The sequence below is a fragment of the Chelonia mydas genome, chromosome 2, assembly GCF_015237465.2.
Source record: "Chelonia mydas isolate rCheMyd1 chromosome 2, rCheMyd1.pri.v2, whole genome shotgun sequence".
Lineage (NCBI taxonomy): Eukaryota > Metazoa > Chordata > Testudines > Cheloniidae > Chelonia > Chelonia mydas.
In genome coordinates, this window is record NC_057850.1 from 159,103,526 (window position 1) to 159,123,006 (window position 19,481).

The window sequence follows — 19,481 nt, forward strand, 5'->3', positions numbered from 1 at the left end:
TTTAGTAAGGATAATTAAGAGGAAGGATTTAGGTTAAAATTCTGCATCCTCTTGCACCGCCCCCCGCCCCCCTCAGCCATCAGCCAGCCCAAACTCAGTGGAACCACTACCAGCCTGCTATGTGAGCAAAGAGACTGTGCAGGAGGATTCTGCGATACTGTGGTGACAAGCTTGGTAGCAGCCCATTCGGTGAGAGCACAGATGGGCAATTTTGACCAAAATTAGAGGGAAAACAAGCATATGGCCACTAAATCCCTGAACTATGCAAAGCCACTTCCCACAAAACCTTTTGGGGCAGAGGGGCATAGTAAGGCTATGCAGAGGCCATGTATGGTCTGGTGTCATCTGCTGTTCCCTCACCCACACATAAAGCCATACCAATTTATGCCGGAATCAGAGATAGGTTCCCCTGATTATTTGCTTCTCCACGAGAACAACAGAGACCTGTCTGGACCTTGTTAGCTGAACTGGAACCTTCTCTTCACGTACAATGAAATTCAGGGGTAAGAGGTTGTGTGGGGTTTTATATCACCTCTTGTCAAGGTTCCTTCCCCACTCTGAACTCTAGGGTACAGATGTGGGGACCTGCATGAAAACCCCCTAAGCTTATTTTTACCAGCTTAGGTTAAAACTTCCCCAAGGTACAAACTATTTTACCTTTTGCCCTTGGACTTTTTTTTGCTGCCACCACCAAGCGTCTAACAAATATGTAATCGAGAAAGAGCCCGCTTGGAAATGTCTTTCCCCCCAAAATCCTCCCCAAATCCTACACCCCCTTTCCTGGGGAAGGCTTGATAAAAATCCTCACCAATTTGCATAGGTGAACACAGACCCAAACCTTGTATCTTAAGAACAATGAAAAAAGCAATCAGGTTCTTAAAAGAAGAATTTTAATAGAAGAAAAAGTAAAAGAATCACCTCTGTAAAATCAGGGTGGTAAATACATTACAGGGTAATCAGATTCAAAACATAGAGAATCCCTCTAGGCAAAACCTTAAGTTACAAAAAGACACAAAAACAGGAATATCCATTCCATTCAGCACAGCTTATTTTCTCAGCCATTTAAACAAAACAGAATCTAACGCATATCTAACTAGATTACTTACTAAATTCTAAGACTCCATTCCTTTCTGTTCCAGGCAAAAGCCTCACACAGACAGAGAGAGCCTTTGTTTCTCCCCACTCCAGCTTTGAAAATATCTTGTCTCCTCATTGGTCATTTTGGTCAGGTGCCAGCGAGGTTATCCTAGCTTCTTAAGCCTTTTCAGGGCAGGAGGGATAGCTCAGTGGTTTGAGCTTTAGCCTGCTAAACCCAGGGTTGTGAGTTCAATCCTTGAGGGGGATATGGGGCAAAAATTGGGGATTGGTCCTGCTTTGAGCGGGGGGTTGGACTAGGTGACATCCTGAGGTCCCTTCCAACCCTGATATTCTATGAAAGGGTTTTTCCTCTGGCCAGGAAGGATTTTAAAGGTGTTTACCCTTCCCTTTATATTTATGACACCTCTAATAAACTTGAACTTGATATTCTGATTTTATATCATCTCTAATAAAAACTAGCTGTATGTACTAAGATGAATAGATAAAGAGAATCAGATTTTAGGAGGGACATATCAGGATGTAACTAGAAGTGTAAGCCTGGGTATGACTTACTCCTCCTTATTGTGGCGTGGAGCAAAACAGCAAAACCTCAGTATGCAACACTGGTTTCTTAGTATGGTTGCCTCATGGATGAAAGGTAGCCGATTTTGGGCCCTCACAGCTTTCCCCTGTTGGAGGGGAAATCAGTGACTGAGTCTGGATATATTTTTAGTGTAACTTGTTTTATTTACACAGATATACCAGTTCTGGAGTCAAACAACATACAAGTGATCCCTCCTTTCGGGACTGTCAGGCAGAACACCAACACCCAGTTCCCACAGAGTAACTCTGCCAAAGGAATGTACTCTATTTAGAGAGATTAAGGCAGACAGCAAACACTCCTGCTGCTTGCAACAGCTTCCCTCAAAAGAAAATAATCAATAAACAACAATACTGGTGTTTCTTCAAAGACTGAATGGTGCTTTCACACTAAGAACCTGTAAAACCCAGTGTAACACCACCTGGAGATCGCTACCATAACAGTATGTTTGCTAAATCTATTACTTACAGCTTTCTGCATCACTTATTGCTAATGAAACAAAGATCAGAATAGACAGATCTGCAACTTGGAATATTAAACAGCCTTTTAACCCCCCTCAGAAGACCTCAAGGTAGTTGGTGTCTGTGACATAAAACAGAAAATCGTCATCTAAGAAAGCAGAATATTTAGTAAACTCTAACATTAAACATCAGTAAATAAAGTGTGACAAAACAATAAACACTGCCAAGTTTAAACACTACAGATGTCAAAACTCACCACAACCGTTATTTTAAATAAAAGAGGCACAGTGACAAATGAAATCTAAGCGTTGTTTGCCCATAAATTAAATAAAATGCAGCCCCATCGTATTAATGTGTTCATGTCACTCAGACTTGTAATGGATAGAAATGCTAGATGGCTATATAGTTTTATACGGTGACTTAATTTTAAAAAAAATGTGTACTAGGTCACATTGAGCTAAATGACAATGTATTTATTTAAAATATATTTAACCCAGCATAATTTTTCTACTAGTAATTTAAAAATCATGACTAGAATTGGTAAAAAAATGAAATTCTGTTTTGTTTTCCCCAATGAAAACAGGGAATACACATTTTCCACAAAAATGTCATCCCATTTTCAGCTCTAGAGCTTATGATTTTTTAATTTTAAAAATGTTGAAAAAAGGGGGATAAATATATCAGAACTTTTTTGTGAAAAATTTCCCCATTTTTGGACCAGCGCTGCTTGTAACATTTAATTTATTATAGATATATTGGTGTGGTCATCTGGCTTAATCATTACAGGCGTGACAATAAGGTAATATTTTAAAAGTGAGCGTTCAAAATTAACATCTATAGAACTAAAATTATATCATACATGCCATCTCCAGCAGCAACATATGCTGCTCTTTACAGATCTCCACTGATCTCTGGTGGGGTGTTTTGTTCAAATTTCATTCACACTGTGTCTTCCCCATGATGATCACTCAACAGGGCAGAAGATTTTAACAGAATGGAATGGGGATGCTTTTACTTGGTTACCTTCTTCTCTGGAAATCCTCAAAGACATGGAGTCACAAGATGGGAGGAAGGGAGCTGAAAGCACCTATATGGATACCATATTGGGAGAGAGGTGAGGGGCAGGGAAGAGGCACTGGTAGTGCAGGGATTTGAGGAAACTCATGGAGAATAAAGAGAAGTTCAAAAAGAGAGAATGATTGAACAACAAATCTGAAATTGCCCCTCAAGCTATAGAAGCAAAACAGGGGCAAAAACAGTGGAGTCCTTGTGGCACCTTAGAGACTAACACATTTGTTTGGGCATAAGCTTTCATGGGATATAACCCACTTCATCAAATGCATGGAGTGGAAAATACAGTAAACAGGTATAAATATACAGCACGTGAAAAGATGGGAGTTGTCTTACCAAGTGGAGGGCAGTCTCTCCTACAATTATATTCATTTTCTTTTTTGTATTTGAATATTTTATAACCCAAGTATTTCGTTAAGTGTCTGATATTTAGAGCAATCTGGTGCACTCTAAAGGCAGATTGCTTTGAGATCTCAAAGCACTTTGCAATCTTTAATTTGTTTTGTCTCACAACACCTGTGTGAGATAGGGCAGTGATACTATCCCCAATTTACAGATGGGGAACTGAGGTGCAGAGAGGCTACATGACTTGCCCAGGATCACACCAGAAGTCCACACCAGCACCTTTTCAACTGATGAAATACCTGGGAGCTTTTCATCTGAAGATCTCATTGCACTTTACAAACCTTTATCACTGTTTTACAGATGGAGAAGGAGAGGCACAATGAGGTTAGATTACTCACCTAAATTCACACTGCAAGTCACTTGCAGAAGCAGAAGTAGAACCCAGGTGTTCTGCATGTCTAGCCTTGTGCCCCATACACTGAATTATACCACTTCCCTGTCAGTGTCCAGCAAAGATGAACTCCAGCAGGAGCAAAGTGTCCCCCTCTGACTGTGCCACCCATCGGCTACAAAACTTCAATTCCCAAACACAAACTTTAGGTGTGAAGTCACAGACAAAAAACGCTGGCAACATGAGAAACTGAACAAAACTTAAAAAAAAAGTCACACATCTGACTGATATGTCGGAGACTTTGGTTCAAGGTAATTGTCATTAGCTTATTTCTGAAATGTATTAAGTGAAGCAAAGAAACCTGACAACCTCGTAGAAAAGCACAGCAAAGTTTTCATGGCCACATTGAATTTGAAAGAAAAGTTGAGCTACAAGCACCAAAATAAAAGTGACATTTCCTACCTTTGTTTTGGGTGGCTCCACACACAGCTGCTGAGAGAAACAGTGAAAAACCATTTGTAAATTAAAGGTTTTTAAACATTCTCATCAAGAAATCTGTTAAATATTCAGGATGATATCCTGATGCTATTGAAGTCAATGGAACTTCTGCCATTGATTTCAAAGGTACTAGGATTTCATCCATCAGTCTTTGATGTCCTTTGGGACAGATTGTGAGCCAGCCATTAGGTGGTTGTGCAGCTTCATAAGACATAGTAGGAGTGGCCGCTCCTGTTCTCCTGCATGGCCTCGCTTTATCTCAGGGTGGAAAACAGGGTTTATGCTCCTGGTACAGGTCCTGTCCTCAGAATAGGAAGGCAGAAAGTGGGCTGACGGGCCTGGGAATGGGTGCTGGGAGAAATCCACTAGTCAGTGTACCTGAGCTGGAACTGGGGAGGTGAACTTGGGTCACCATTCTTGCCTAGAGTGAGTCTAATCTGATTTTACTTAGTCCATGCCAAGAACTCTCTTTCCTCCCCCACCCTATGCACCCAAAATGCTTTCCTTCTTATATTATTATACATCTGTCAATATCTATTCATAGTTGGATTTAATTCCCATCACTATACTCTCATGTATTATCCAGTATCAGAAATAGCATAGTAATAATTATGAGCCAGATTCAATAAAGCCTTTGTCTGCTCTTCTCGAGAGGGGCCAGGCAACCATCAGGACAGTTAATCTTCCACGGTTACCTTGAGATTCCGCAGGTCTGTTCCTATGATATAGAAACATGGTATTAGCAATAATTTCAAAACATTTATCTGCTCTTTCCTTTTGTTCATTTTGTCAACATCAGCTTGAGCAAAGTCTTTTTTTCTCCTATTACCTTTATAAGCATCTTATCAGTGCTTCATATTTCCTAAGGTAAAGGGTTTTTTGGGGTTTTTTGGTTGTTTTTTTTAAACTCCCAAACAATCTTATCTGCTACAGTTTAATGTGGCCTATAGTTTGGTGTGAAATCATTAACTATTTCTAAAGTCCAGACAGTAATAATTGGGATGATCAGATATTTCAAAGAAATGAAATGAAGAAAATTCTGTCATTAAATGCAGGCTCTAATATGTCAGTGATACAGATGAAAATGGGGCACAAGTTTATACACTGTCACACCAAGAATGTGGAGATGTTTGTTCTTATTCAAGTGTGATGACCAGTCAGATTACACTGCTCTTCACACTGTGTCAAAATGTGAAAACAAAAAAAGAGTTATTCAGACTAGATCTTTTGGCTTTTCTCACACTTGCAGTTTAAATCGGCTATGATATTCCTCACTTTCTATAGTAAATTGTTGGATCATGCACTGCTAACCAGATGTCATATTCCACTTCAGAAGTGGCTGCATATCACTTGATGGGTATGTCTTCATTGCAATTAAAAGGTGTGTTCTTATTTGGGTTAGCTAATGTAGGTTGAAATAGCAGTGAAGGCACAATAATCTGGCTTTTAATTTAGCAACTCAAATTTGAGCTCAGGCTGCTCTTTATGCTTTAACTGGAACTGTTAATCTGAATTAAAAGTGAAGTTGCCATGTCTTAACTGCTCTTTTATCCAGAGTTAGCTAACCCGAGTTAAGAACACACTTTTTTTTTTGCACTGAAGATATACTCCATATGATTTGCAAAGGGATTGAAAGAAGGGGGTGATATGATGAGAGTGAACGGTCAGGAAGACAGTCATAGACACTGCATTTTGAATGGACTGCAGCTGCATATGAGTGTTGGGGATCCCAGAGAGGAGGATGTTGTAGTAATCCAGATGGGAAATGATCATGGCATGTTTGAGTGTTTTAGCTGCCAAGCATCTCTGTAGTGTTTTAAAGGGAGAGACAGCAATATGTGGATGTGTTATTCACTGTGTTCACAGCACTATAAATGCACATGGCACTTTGCAGACAAAACGGATAATGTTCCTGACCCAAAGAGCTTACAGTCCAAGGGCTCTCAAGTGACTGTCTCCTACATGGGTATGGAGTTGGGAAAGCATGGTGCAAGGAGCTTGTACTCCTTTAGCCACTGCATAAGGGCCAGGCACAAACATAGCCCTTGTGCTTAAGTTGGATCCCCACTAGAGTGTATCTCGACATGTTAAAGCCACAACTGTTTTGTCTGCACTAGGATTTTAACATGTTTTAGTTAACTCATGTTAGCCAATATATATGAAATTATGCAAAATTCTTAACATAGGCACAGCTTCAAAGCCTAAATGATTATCTTCAGGGCCTCCAGGGTTGCAATTTTCATATGCTAATATAATTGGAGGCATCCTGAGTGCTAGTGCCATTACTTCTTCAAATGACTCTAAATAGTAGGAAAAGTATGTTTCTCCCCTGCTGTAAACATCCATGCTGGCTTGACAGACCAAAGAAACTTCTCTCTCTCTCTCTCTCTCTCTCTCTCTCTCTCTCTTCCATTCTGACATTTTTAAAACAACATTTATTCTCACTCAGGCTGACTGCATCATGCATTGCTAGCTCTCAAGCATGACAAAGTTCGGTGAGGGAAGTGTAACTTCAGCAGAAGTGCACACAAATGGGCGTTGTGAAAAATTTACTGTCAGTCTAAGCAGCAAGCTAACATATTTTCATGCCTTTACAAATGTCGAAGATATTTGGTGGATTTCCCTTACACTATTAACTGCTTTCTGCATGCAACACATTGAGCCTTAAAAACAGAGCATGCTCAGAAAATAATTTTGTTTTTACATATGGTTATATTTTGCCATGATCAAAGCAAAAACTAGTGTTTGCTGGCAGAAAGGAAACCTCTGATCCCTGATCACGTGTTTATAATTATCTCAAACTATTACCCTACTAGAAATATTTTTCACTGATTCAAAGCAGTTTTTTGGTTGCATCTCTTTTCTGCCTGTGGTAGTGTGCCAGTATGGGGAAAATGGCAAAAATTATTGCAAAATGAATATTCAAGAGGGGCAGGGCTTCATGGTGCTTTCATTTAGGGGATTCCCCAGTCTGTCTTTTGTATTGTAAATGCTCAGGACAAGGGTTTTTCTTTATTTGTATCTTGTGCAAGATCTAGCCTGTCGTTGCACTTAACAAATAATGAGTAAGGATTGAAATCTGTGGGTTGATTTCAGTGACAGAAAAATCAGACTGCAAGTACACATGAAAATGAGGATTTAGTCATAATAGTGCAACCCCCAAGCTTAAACACACACACAAACTTACACACACAGCATTGAGCCAATCAATGCACCTTGGTCCTGATGTGTAACAACTCTGATATTCTAGTCCTTTTTACCAAATATAGTTAGTTGAATGGTTTTTGCTTCCGACAGGTAGGGTCTAGTTCCACTACCTGTACTAATCTTGAATAGTACCTTACTACCAGATTTGTCCCACTGAAATCAATGGGACTGCTCATGGAGTAAGATACTCCTCAGTGTAAGAAGGGCATAAACAGCCACATAGACAGTAAGCAATGAAATTACAATCTGGCTTTCTCTTGTGACCTGAGATGCCATTTGAACTAATCTCCAGACATAGATGGCACCTGCAATCTGTGTTTCCTAGAAAGAAAAGGAGTACTTGTGGCACCTTAGAGACTAACCAATTTATTTGAGCATATGCTCATAAGCTCACTTCATCAGATGCGTACTGTGGAAAGTGTAGAAGATCTTTTTATACACACAAAGCATGAAAAAATACCACCCCACTCTCCTGCTGGTAATAGCTTATCTAAAGTGATCACTCTCCTTACAATGTGTATGATAATCAAGTTGGGCCATTTCCAGCACAAATCCAGGTTTTCTCTCCCCCCCCCTCCCCACAAACCCACTCTCCTGTTGGTAATAGCTTATCTAAAGTAACCACTCTCCTTACAGTCTGTATGATAATCAAGGTGGGCCATTTCCAGCACAAATCCAGGGTTTAGCAAGAATGTCTGAGGGGGGGGGGGGGTAGGAAAAAACAAGGGGAAATAGGTTACCTTGCATAATGACTTAGCCACTCCCAGTCTCTATTCAAGCCTAAGTTAATTGTATCCAATTTGCAAATGAATTCCAATTCAGCAGTCTCTCGCTGGAGTCTGGATTTGAAGTTTTTTTGCTGTAATATCGCAACTTTCATGTCTGTAATCGCGTGACCAGAGAGATTGAAGTGTTCTCCGACTGATTTATGAATGTTATAATTCTTGACATCTGATTTGTGTCCATTTATTCTTTTATGTAGAGGCTGTCCAGTTTGACCAATGTACATGGCAGAGGGGCATTGCTGGCACATGATGGCATATATCACATTGGTGGATGTGCAGGTGAACGAGCCTCTGATAGTGTGGCTGATGTTATTAGGACCTGTGATGGTGTCCCCTGAATAGATATGTGGGCACAGTTGGCAACGGGCTTTGTTGCAATGAGAGACTGCTGAATTGGAATTCATTTGCAAATTGGACACAATTAACTTAGGCTTGAATAGAGACTGGGAGTGGCTAAGTCATTATGCAAGGTAACCTATTTCCCCTTGTTTTTTCCTACCCCTTCCCACCCCCCCACCCCCCCCGACGTTCTTGTTAAACCCTGGATTTGTGCTGGAAATGGCCCACCTTGATTATCATACACATTGTAAGGAGAGTGATCACTTTAGATAAGCTATTACCAGCAGGAGAGTGGGGTGGGGGGAGGTATTTTTTCATGCTTTGTGTGTATAAAAAGATCTTCTACACTTTCCACAGTATGCATCCGATGAAGTGAGCTGTAGCTCACAAAAGCTTATGCTCAAATAAATTGGTTAGTCTCTAAGGTGCCACAAGTACTTCTTTTCTTTTTGCGAATACAGACTAACACGGCTGTTACTCCGAAACCTATGTTTCCTAGCTCATTTTAAAACAAAAAAACTTTCCCTTTTCTTGTGATCATGGTTTACTGCATGAGAAATGTCACATTCTAAACTATTCTATGAAAACTGGAGACTTAGTGTAGTCTAACGCTATATAAGTTAATCAAGTGGCTGCTAATGAGCCCTATTACATGTCAAAATGGAGTCACCCTGACATTCTAAATTAAAGCAAGAGTCTGCACTTCCTTTGCTGATTGATAAGCCAGTTCAAACACATGACTCTGTCCTTCTCCCTCCCTCTCCTACTGCTCTGGCTGACTTCACAGGATCAAATGGCTTCAATTAACATATCCACCTTTATCTGAAGATTTACCGCTGCACTGCTGACTTCATTTTCAAAAGTGACTTAGAGCACATTGACTTTCCTGAGGCCCAAATCCACAACAGGGATTCAGGCACCTAACTCCCATTGAAATCAAGGAGAATTACGTGCCTAAATAACTGAGGATCTGTGCCTGCATCAATTTGGCCATGTTGGCACTTTTAAAAATTTGAACTCAATGTATTTTCCTTATATCACACAGCAAGTCAGTGGCAGCCAGAAATAGAAATAGTATGTGTTGAATGTTTGTGTACACTTTTCCTATTACTCAGCTACCCACTTCTGGCAATTCCCATTTCACAACTGAAAAATAGCCATATTAGTCATATACATGTCTGCCAATTACAAGACATATCAATCTACTGAATACAACATGTGGTGTAGGCCTTAGTGAAATAGCAGAAATGACTGTGCCTGATTGTAGCATTCAGAAACCCCAGAACCATCAAAGCACGGCTCACTTGGGAACTGATCCAAAGCCCACTGAAATCCACAGAACAACTCCACTGACTTCAAGGGACTTTGGATCTAGCCCTGTGTTACCAGTCTGAGCCAAATTATATGAGATGACTATTACTCTAACGGACGGGTGCTTTTCACATTACAAAGGCTTCTGACAAAGAGCTCCTCTGCTGAGTTTATTTATACCACCATTTTTGAGAGATTGGATGCTCCAGGATATATATGCTTGGTTTTGGCAGATAAAAAACAAATAAACCCTTGGGATAGATACAGATAGGAAAATCTGGGCAATTGCACAGCATATGGCCATCAATAATATGTTTCTGAGATACTCTCTTTGGCAGGTTATTGGGTCTTGTCACAAAATGTTTCTGTGAAACTATAAAATGTCATGTCAGACAAACACAATAACATCATGGAGTTACATAATGCAAAAGTATAATTGCTATAATTTGTCATTAAATTAGTATTTCACCAAGAAGTAACCTTATATTCTAGGGTTCATTTCTATATGTAGCTAGAGATAAAGAAGTGTCTTTTAAAGGATGATGTTTCAATAATAGGGCAAGATGAAGTAACCTTATACTATTCAATAAAATAATATTGATATCACAAATATCTTGATGCTTATGGAGACAATAGAAGCATTTAGCTCTTCTACCCACATTCTTTGACCATTCTAATTCCTACTGATGCCAATAAAAGCCATTCTCCCTACTAGAGCCAGGTATTGTCTTCAAACATCTCAGTCTCCTGGGCTTCCCTAGATCAGAAGTGATGGTGACCACATTGTGCACCTCTGACCACGAAGAATGAACAACGGTTACTTACATGTAACTGGTGCGCTTTGAGATGTGGTTCACTTGTGTATTCCTCTCAGCTCTACATGCACCCAGCACACCCAGAGAAATTTCCATGGCAGTGCCTGTGAGGGCACTGCACATGCCCTTTACTTCCTGGTGGCCCCTCCTGAAGCTATTTAAGGGGGCACAATCTTGATTCCTTTGCACCAGAATGTGATGCTAGAGACTCCAGAGTAGATTGGATGGAGGGAGGATCGTGGAACACACGGGTGAGCCATATCTCTGAGGACAACCATTCTGTCTTCATCGAGTGGTTCACACATGTATTCCACTCAGGTGACTCACAAGCAGTTCAGTTGTGTGGTGGGGCTTGGAAGCATCTGCAACATCCAGCTCCAACTGGAGAGATGTTTCAGTTATTAAGCAGCCCTCTGCAAGAAGAGCTTTGAATTTGTCTCATGAGTCTTCAGTGAGCTTGTCTACAAATTCTGATGAGTCCTAATTAACAAAGTCATATTTTGATAACAGAGCTTACTGGTTATTTATGCACATTTGTAACAATGAAGTAAAATAAATCTTCCTTTCCAACAAATCAAATATTCTAGAGTCTTTCCTTGAGCATATCTTTTTATCTTCCCTGATGAGATCTCTCACTGGTGGTGGTGACCACAATGGAGTTGGGTGGGACTAAAAACACTCAGAGCCATGCATAGTGACATGGCACATTTTCAGTGCGCTTAGCAGTAACTGTTTTGGAAGACAGTGTATCCCACAAGATTTTAACTTTGTTTGTTGGGAGGGCAACTCTCCCAGGAGCTGCTGACTGCAAGCAGTGGAGAAGTTTCTGAGCACTCTCTTGAACATACTCTGCTTGAATGCCTAGTGTTGCAGCCATTTTTATTTAAAGGTCTTGGTATGATGTGAAATCCTCCTGTACTGGGAAGGAGGAATCTGGATCCATAGAGTCATCAGGTGTTGAGGGTGACAAGGGAACAAGACACAAATGTACCTCTATGGCACAACTGGAAACTGGGGTACCAATTTTACTCGTTGTGATTGTGATTTAGTGGGATGTGCCTTTGTACATTGCTCTTAGAGAAGAGGCTCCAGGGGGAGGCTCATTGATGGGGACTTTTCCCTCCTCAGTGATTGTGACTTAAAGCCAGGGGACTCCCCAAGGGTTCCAGTAAGACCACTGAGGCAAGGGATATGGAACTCCGGGTCAGTCTGGACTTAGCTAAGATGACCTGTCTCCAGTATTGAAACAGTCTTGTTCTCGGTACTAGTGCTGATCTTGTAATCTGGAGGCTCTTGTTGACCTGAGCTTCAGGGGGAGAGGAGGAGGACGAGAATTCTGACCCAGACTTCAAGGAACTTTCTGAATACTCCAAAGGCAGCAGAGGAACTAAGCTCAGAGGACTCCTGAGAGTCCATAGCCGAGTGGAAATTGCCAACATTGGTACCGATCATGATACAGTGGTCAGTACCAGAAATGAGCCCAAGACATTGAAGGGGCTATCTCAATGGTCGGTACTGGGAAGGTCCTTTCTACCAGTGTCGGCATCATAGAAAAGGATGGAACCCTTACAGATGAATGGCTTTGTACTGAAGTCACAGGCACCAGAACAATCACCAGTATAGACACTGAACTAAGAGACATTACTGATACCAAAGTTGGTGCTAAGAAAGTGACATTACTGGTGTCATTACCCACCTCCCCAACCCCGATGGACCTGGAGAATGCATCACCAGAGAATTCAGAACCAAAAGGCAAAGCAAGTCAGAAGCCACTTGAAAGGCTTGTGGAATAGATGATACTGAAAGGAATGGTTCCAAGGCTGAGTCTGAATACCAGACTCAACCGTTTTCCCTATGAGGGTGACAGAGTTGACAGTACACTGGTATGATCCCTTCTACATACCAGAGAGACATGGGATGAGGGCCTGGCTTTACACTATAAACCTAAGGAATTCTGGCAGTCCAAATCCCTCTTTGACAAAGAAGGGGAGCCATTTTTGGATCTGGGACTCCTGTTTATCTTATGGGTCCTCTTACATGGAGGGCCCACACAAGTAGATCAATTCATCTTACTGTGTGAAGAGGAGTCTGAGTCCAGGGGCCTGTCTGAGACTTTCATAACCTTTGAGGCTACTTGAGAGGCCAGACAAAGAGCCAAAAGCTCCAGTGCTGAGGCAGACCTCATAATCTGTTCCATGAGGTACTGTTTTAGGCATAAGTCTCTAGAAATCTGCATCTCTTTTTGAAGGAACAACAGATACTCCACCTCTTTAATCTGCCCCTCATTGAGGCATAAGAGGCAACACGTGAAAGAATCGCTGTTCGGGATAGCTACTGTACATGACAGGAAACATCTGAAGCCTGGTGAGGGAATGCCACTGGGAGCTAATCTAATCTAATAACATAACTACATACACGATCATGAACTACTGGGTACTACAACTAAAATACTACTCAAACTGCAAACACTAATGAAAAATAGCAGGGTAAAAGAAAAATATCTCTAACTGCATTGTAACCATGATGTAAACCACACAGGGAGCTCTGACATAGGCTGTGGGCAGTGAGAAGGAACTGAGCGGAACGAGGTGCCGCCTCTCCTAAATAGCCTTCGGAGGGGCCACAAGGAGGCTCAGGATGTATGCACTGTCCCTATGGGTACTATTACAGAAATTTTCTGGATCCAGGCATGTGCACACCTGAGTAGAATACACGTGAACCATCCAAGAAGAGCCACACAGCCTAAGATAAGATATGAAGAAAGCCGGCATTGCAAGATAGACTACCAAACCATTACGCTAAATGGGATTTTCACAAATGCTAAGATCATAAGAAAGGTAATGAGGCCTGTTAACAGCACACACATTGTGCTGGGGATGATGTTGGTGATATTAATTATTATTATATGCATTAGGTACATCCTTGATGCCCTACCTGAGACTGGGGGCCCATTGTGCTAGGCACAGTACATTCACATAAGGTATGTCTACACTGCATGCTTCTTTCATTGGCATGTAGTATACATACTCACGTAGCCTACCCCCAGCACAGGCATAAACAGCAGTGTATCTGGTGATGCACAGTTTAGGCAAGTAAAGCCACACCTGAAGGGTATGGGTACATATGTGAATACATAGTTTACAAGCTCTCTACTTGCTGAAGCCACCTTTCACCATCTACACTGCTATTTTTAGCAGTGTAGTGTCCTGCTGCTTCCCTGCAACTGGAACCTTTCCCTACTTCAGGGAAAGACTCTGGCAATGGGGAAAGAATTCACCAGTTCCCTATTGCTGAAGCCTTTACCCACAGCAGGAAAAGACTGGAAGCAGGGAAAGGTTTTGGCAGTAGGATTTCTCCCACTGTCTCTCCCTGCCAGAACTTTCCTTGCCACAGTGAAAGCTCTGGCAGCAGGGAGCTGCTGAAGACTTTCTCTAGTGACTCCCACTGCCGGAGATTTTCACCAACACATGTAGCTGCATACTGCAGTGTGGACACAGGTTGCTTTTCACTGCAACGTTTAGCTACACGTACCCTACCCGCCACCACCAGCGGTGTGTAGTATGGATGTAGCCATAGTAAGAGACAATCCCTGCCACAAAATGCTTCCTATCTAACTGGAAAAGACAAACAAAAGAAGAGAGAAAGGAAGTACTATTATCTCCATTTTGCAGATGGAGAACTGAGGCACAGAAAGATTAGATTGTAACACTGCACTCTACCCTGCGTAAGTGTGCATAGCTACACTAGCCCAGAGACAGTTCTTCCCTGATCTCCCCTTGCTCTGGGGGAGGAGTATGTTAATTCCATCCTTTCCATGGAGTAGTTCACTCAGTTAACTAATCTGGCCAGTGAGTTAGGGGACAAATCCAGGGCTCCTCACATTCTCTGCCCTCTCCCTACCCATTTGCTTACAGCAGGAGGATTGGGTGAGTAACCCCTGCTCTCCCCACCACCGCTAAAATCACAATAACAAGAGGGCCAAGCAGGGAAGGATGACGGGAGTCCCTGACTCCCTCTCACTGCCCTGCATGGCCTAGTAAGGGCTGTGGCAATCTAGCCCTAAGTGACTTGTCCAAGATCGCACACAGAGTTTCTGGAGGAGCTGGAAAATTAGCCCAGATCTCCTGAGTCCTGGCCAAGCACTAAACTTGCTTTTGATACTCAATCCAAAATGTTTTTAGAGTTTCACATTTTTCAAGCCAGGGCTTTTTCTTAGGTCTTTTTCCCCTCCCTCACAGTACAGGAATTCTGTTGATGGCTGCTAATACACTGCGGTCCTGTACCAAATTAAATTGGTACTAGTGTCATAATATTAAACTTTGGTTTGCATTCGACAATGTTTAGGGACTTTTACTTCTGTGCTGCGCTCTTGTGAATGTATGACATACTGTTCACTTCATATAATACAGCTGTTATTACCAAAAAGCTTTCACATTATTCTTTTATGGCAGGGATGAACAGTTTGCTTAAATACTGTAACTGCAGGCAATTTGCTCTGGCTGCGTTTCTACATCCTTGTGTTTCAGTTGTAAAATGTTGAGAAGTATCGTCTCTGAGCCAATTATTCAAACAAAGGGTAATTACTTTTAATTTTTCCACAACTCCTATTTTCCAAGATGGTGCTCTGATACATTGCCTGCCTTTTGTACTCTCTCTGGGAACAAATCACAGAGTTTAATAATACAGCAAGTGCGGAGATGCACAGACAGTGCATTAGAGTCACCTCCACTTTTCATAACAAATATATTGCCATCTGCCATCTTCCTAACAGCCTGTGAAGGCAAAGAACTTTGGAGCTGAAGAAATGGTCTAGAATGTGCTAGTTACTGCATTTGCATCTGTTACTGCAAATAGCTGTGTGGCTGTAAGACTGAACCTGAATCGAAACCAGAGCTCTGATTTTTTTTATTTTATAATGTCGAAGAAAGGGGCAGAAGGGAAAATGGATATTGAGGGACAGGGATAATTATAATGTCTTCCTGTCAAATGGTTGCAGAGCTAAAATGTCATCTTCCTGCATAATAAATAAATTAAAATTTCAATATTTAAGACCTCGTCAGAGAGGAGATCAGTCACAGAATAGCATTAATTTCTATGCTGCCTCTAGGGTAATCCTTTGCCACTGGGGGCATTTAACTGCTAAATGCTAATTTGAATTAACTAAATGCTTATGAAGTCTGAGCTTTCTAATCAGAAAACCTGGAAAAGATTAAAATGACATTCTCCCCATCTTCTTCATATAGTAGGTTCTGCTTGGTGGTACCTGACTGTGACAGCATTTGTTGAGTAGAAAATGTGTCTATTTTAGGAACAACTGTAGCATCATCCCTATTGCCTTACAGTTCATTGTGGAAAAAACAAAACAAAAAGAGAGAGAGAGAGGGTTCCCACTTCTTCACCAATGGCTTATCTTGGATTGATCCCTGCTGAGTCTCTTATATGATAACTAAATAACATTATCTCAGTGTTGTCAGTATTCACCAGGCATTCCCTAGAGCAAGTAAAGGAAATACTGTACATGGTGAAGTAACCTTATCTATTAAGCATGATCAGTGGATGGTGTTCTTTGTTGAGGGCATCTATAAGAGCTTATCCCCCTCTTCTTATGCAGACCTTTTCACCCCTTATTTCTCCCCTCTGGTCATCTCTCTCCTCCACTGGTCCTTTCTCCCTTTTATGATCACTCTTTCAGCTATGACTTCCTAACTGTTTCCTTCCCTCATTCATTGTACAGACTTTGTCTCCCAGCATTGTCCTCTTTGGTCCCATGTATCCCTCCCTCTCCTTAGTATGTTCCTATGGCACTGTCTTTCTTCCCTTCCCCCTCTCCCACCGTCATCTATTTCACCTCTTTCTCCTCCCATTGCACAGATGCTTGTATCAGGCATGCCAAATATGTGGGGAAAAATGCAGAAATTGGTCTTGTTTTTGATTCAATTGGCTTCTGAGTTGCTTGTTCGCTAGTTTTTGGCTTGTAGCTTGTTGTACCTCATTGCTTCCTTTTTTTTTTTTATTTGATCAACTCCCAACAAGCAGGGGCAAGTGGCAAGCGGGGTAAGGGTGGGAAAGAGAGTCAGGGATGCACAGCGGGCCCACCACAGTCCCAGACTGCACCCCGGGGGGATGTAGTCACATAGAGTGTTGGGGTTCTTAGGGATTGGCTTGTTTTGGCCTTGTTTTGAAATGGGATTAGCTTGATTTTTGGCTTCTTGTGAAAGTCGGGGTGCTTACTTACCACGTGAAAGTTGGCAACTGTGGCTTGTATCTGTTCCTCCCCTTTGAGTTGTGTCTCTCCCAACTTCTGGAATATGGGTGGGGCCGGGGGACTGATACTGTGTGAAAGACCGAGGAGGGATCAAGTGGGAGAGCAGGCAATGGCCTCCTAGCTCCTATGTGCAGAGTAGCAAGAAGTCGTGAGAGACTGGCAGGGCATTGGAGAAACAGCAATAGCGTATGCCCATGCCATCTGCACAGGAATTGCCACAGTGACTCAGAGGTCATGTTTACACTACAAAGTTATGTCAACCTAAGTTATGTCGGCATACAGCTGCCACAGTTAGTGCATCACTTATGTGCATGTATACTTGGCTCCTTGTGCTGGCAGAGCGCATCCTCACCAGGAGTGCTGTATCAATTCATACCGTGGTGCACTATGGGAAGATATTCTACTGTGCAAATCACCACTGTCCAATGCACCGTTGAGAAGTTTTGGCAATGCATGATGGGGCCAAAGCGAGTTGCAGAAGGGTGATTGATAGCATGGAGTCAGCTTCCCATTTTGCAGCTGTCTCCATCCCATATTGTTATCTGTACCTGTAGCGAAGCGAAGACTCTGCGGTGCAGCACCTCCTGCTGGTTGTCCTGGGAATTATCTCTCCAGCCTCCAGAGCGCCCTCAACCACCCTGCTACAGTACCCCATAATTTTCAAGCCTTTTTTTCAAAATCCACAAACGCATGCGGCCGTCCTCACTCTCTGCCATCTCTGACAGAAGTATGGATCCTGCAGAGTTTTGCAGTATTTTTATGAGTGTTGCAAGCACAGGGCGCATGATCCTGGAGTATTTGCAAAGTCGCAAGAACTGAATGAGTGGGGACCATGACAATTCCTTAGAGGACAGATCACTGTGGGACAGAATGAGAACCAATTCAAGGTTGTTGTTGGTTTTGTTCATGAAGCACATGCAGAGAGGGAAGCACCACTTCTGGACCTGAGAAACACGCACTGACTGGTGAGATCACATTGTAATGCAGGTTTGGGATGATGAACAACGGCTGCAGAACTTTCAGATGTGCAAGGCCACATTCCTGGATCCATGTGCCGAGCTCGCCCCAGCACTCCATCAGAATGACACCAAAATGAGAGCTGCACAGATAGAGGAGAAAGAAGCGATCACACTGTGGAAACTTGCAATGACAGACTGCTACCAGTTAGTCGGGAATCAATTTGGAGTCTGGAAATCCGCCGCGTGTGGCTATTGTGATGCAAGTGTCCAGAGCCATTAATCACCTTCTGCTAAGCAGGACTGTGACTCTTGGCAATGTGGAAGACATAGTGGGTGGCTTTGCAGCAATGGGATTCCCAAACTGTGGTGGGGCAAAAGAAGGCACGCATATCAATATTTTGGCTCTAGACCACCCTGCCACAAAGCACATCAACAGAAAGGGCTACTTTTCTATGGTTAGGCAAGCATTGGTGGATCACTGGGGATGCTTCACCAACATCAACCTGGGCCGATTAGGGAAGGTGCATCATGCTCACATCTTTAAGAACACAGGACTGTTGAGAAAGCAGGAAGCAGGGACTTTCTTTCCTGACCAGGGGATTACCATTGGGAATGCTGAAATGCCAATACTTGTCCTGGAGGACCCAGCCTATTCCTTGCTCACATGGCTTGGGAAGCCATATATCAGCCACCTTGACAACACCAAGGAACGATTCAACCAGCAGCTCATCAGGTGCAGAATGACAGTTGAATGTGCTTTTCATCATTTGAAAAGGTCACTGATATTGTTTATTCACAAGATTGGACCCTGTGAGAAATATATTCCAATGGTTGTAGCTGCCTGCTGTGTCCTGAATGATATCCGTGAAGCAAAGAGGGAAAAATTCCCAATGGCATGAAGAGCAGAGGTGGAGCAGCTGTCTGCTGAGCTTGAATTGCCCCATATAGGGGCTATTAAAAGAGCTCATCTCAGAGCTATACAGCACAGGGAAGCTTTGAAAGACCATTTTAACAGTAAACTAGAATACTGTGTGTTGTTGTCGTGTGGTCTACCTGGCCCTGCTCTTTTGTGGACTGTTAGAAATCATGTGCTGATTGCTCTACAGTCAGAATATAATATTGTCAATATATCTATTAATTTTGTTTGTGAATGATCCTATAAACTGTGTGATAGTGTGCAGTAACAGGAAATCGGTTGCTTTCTGAACTGCTGAGCACTTGGCAGCATATGTTGTGAACGAATAAAGATAAATTATGTTCCAAATAATTAGAATTTTATTCTGTAACGAAATCAGTGCAAAAAAACCTGTGCAATTTTAAAACAAATACATTTAAAAATGTAATAAAACTTAATAA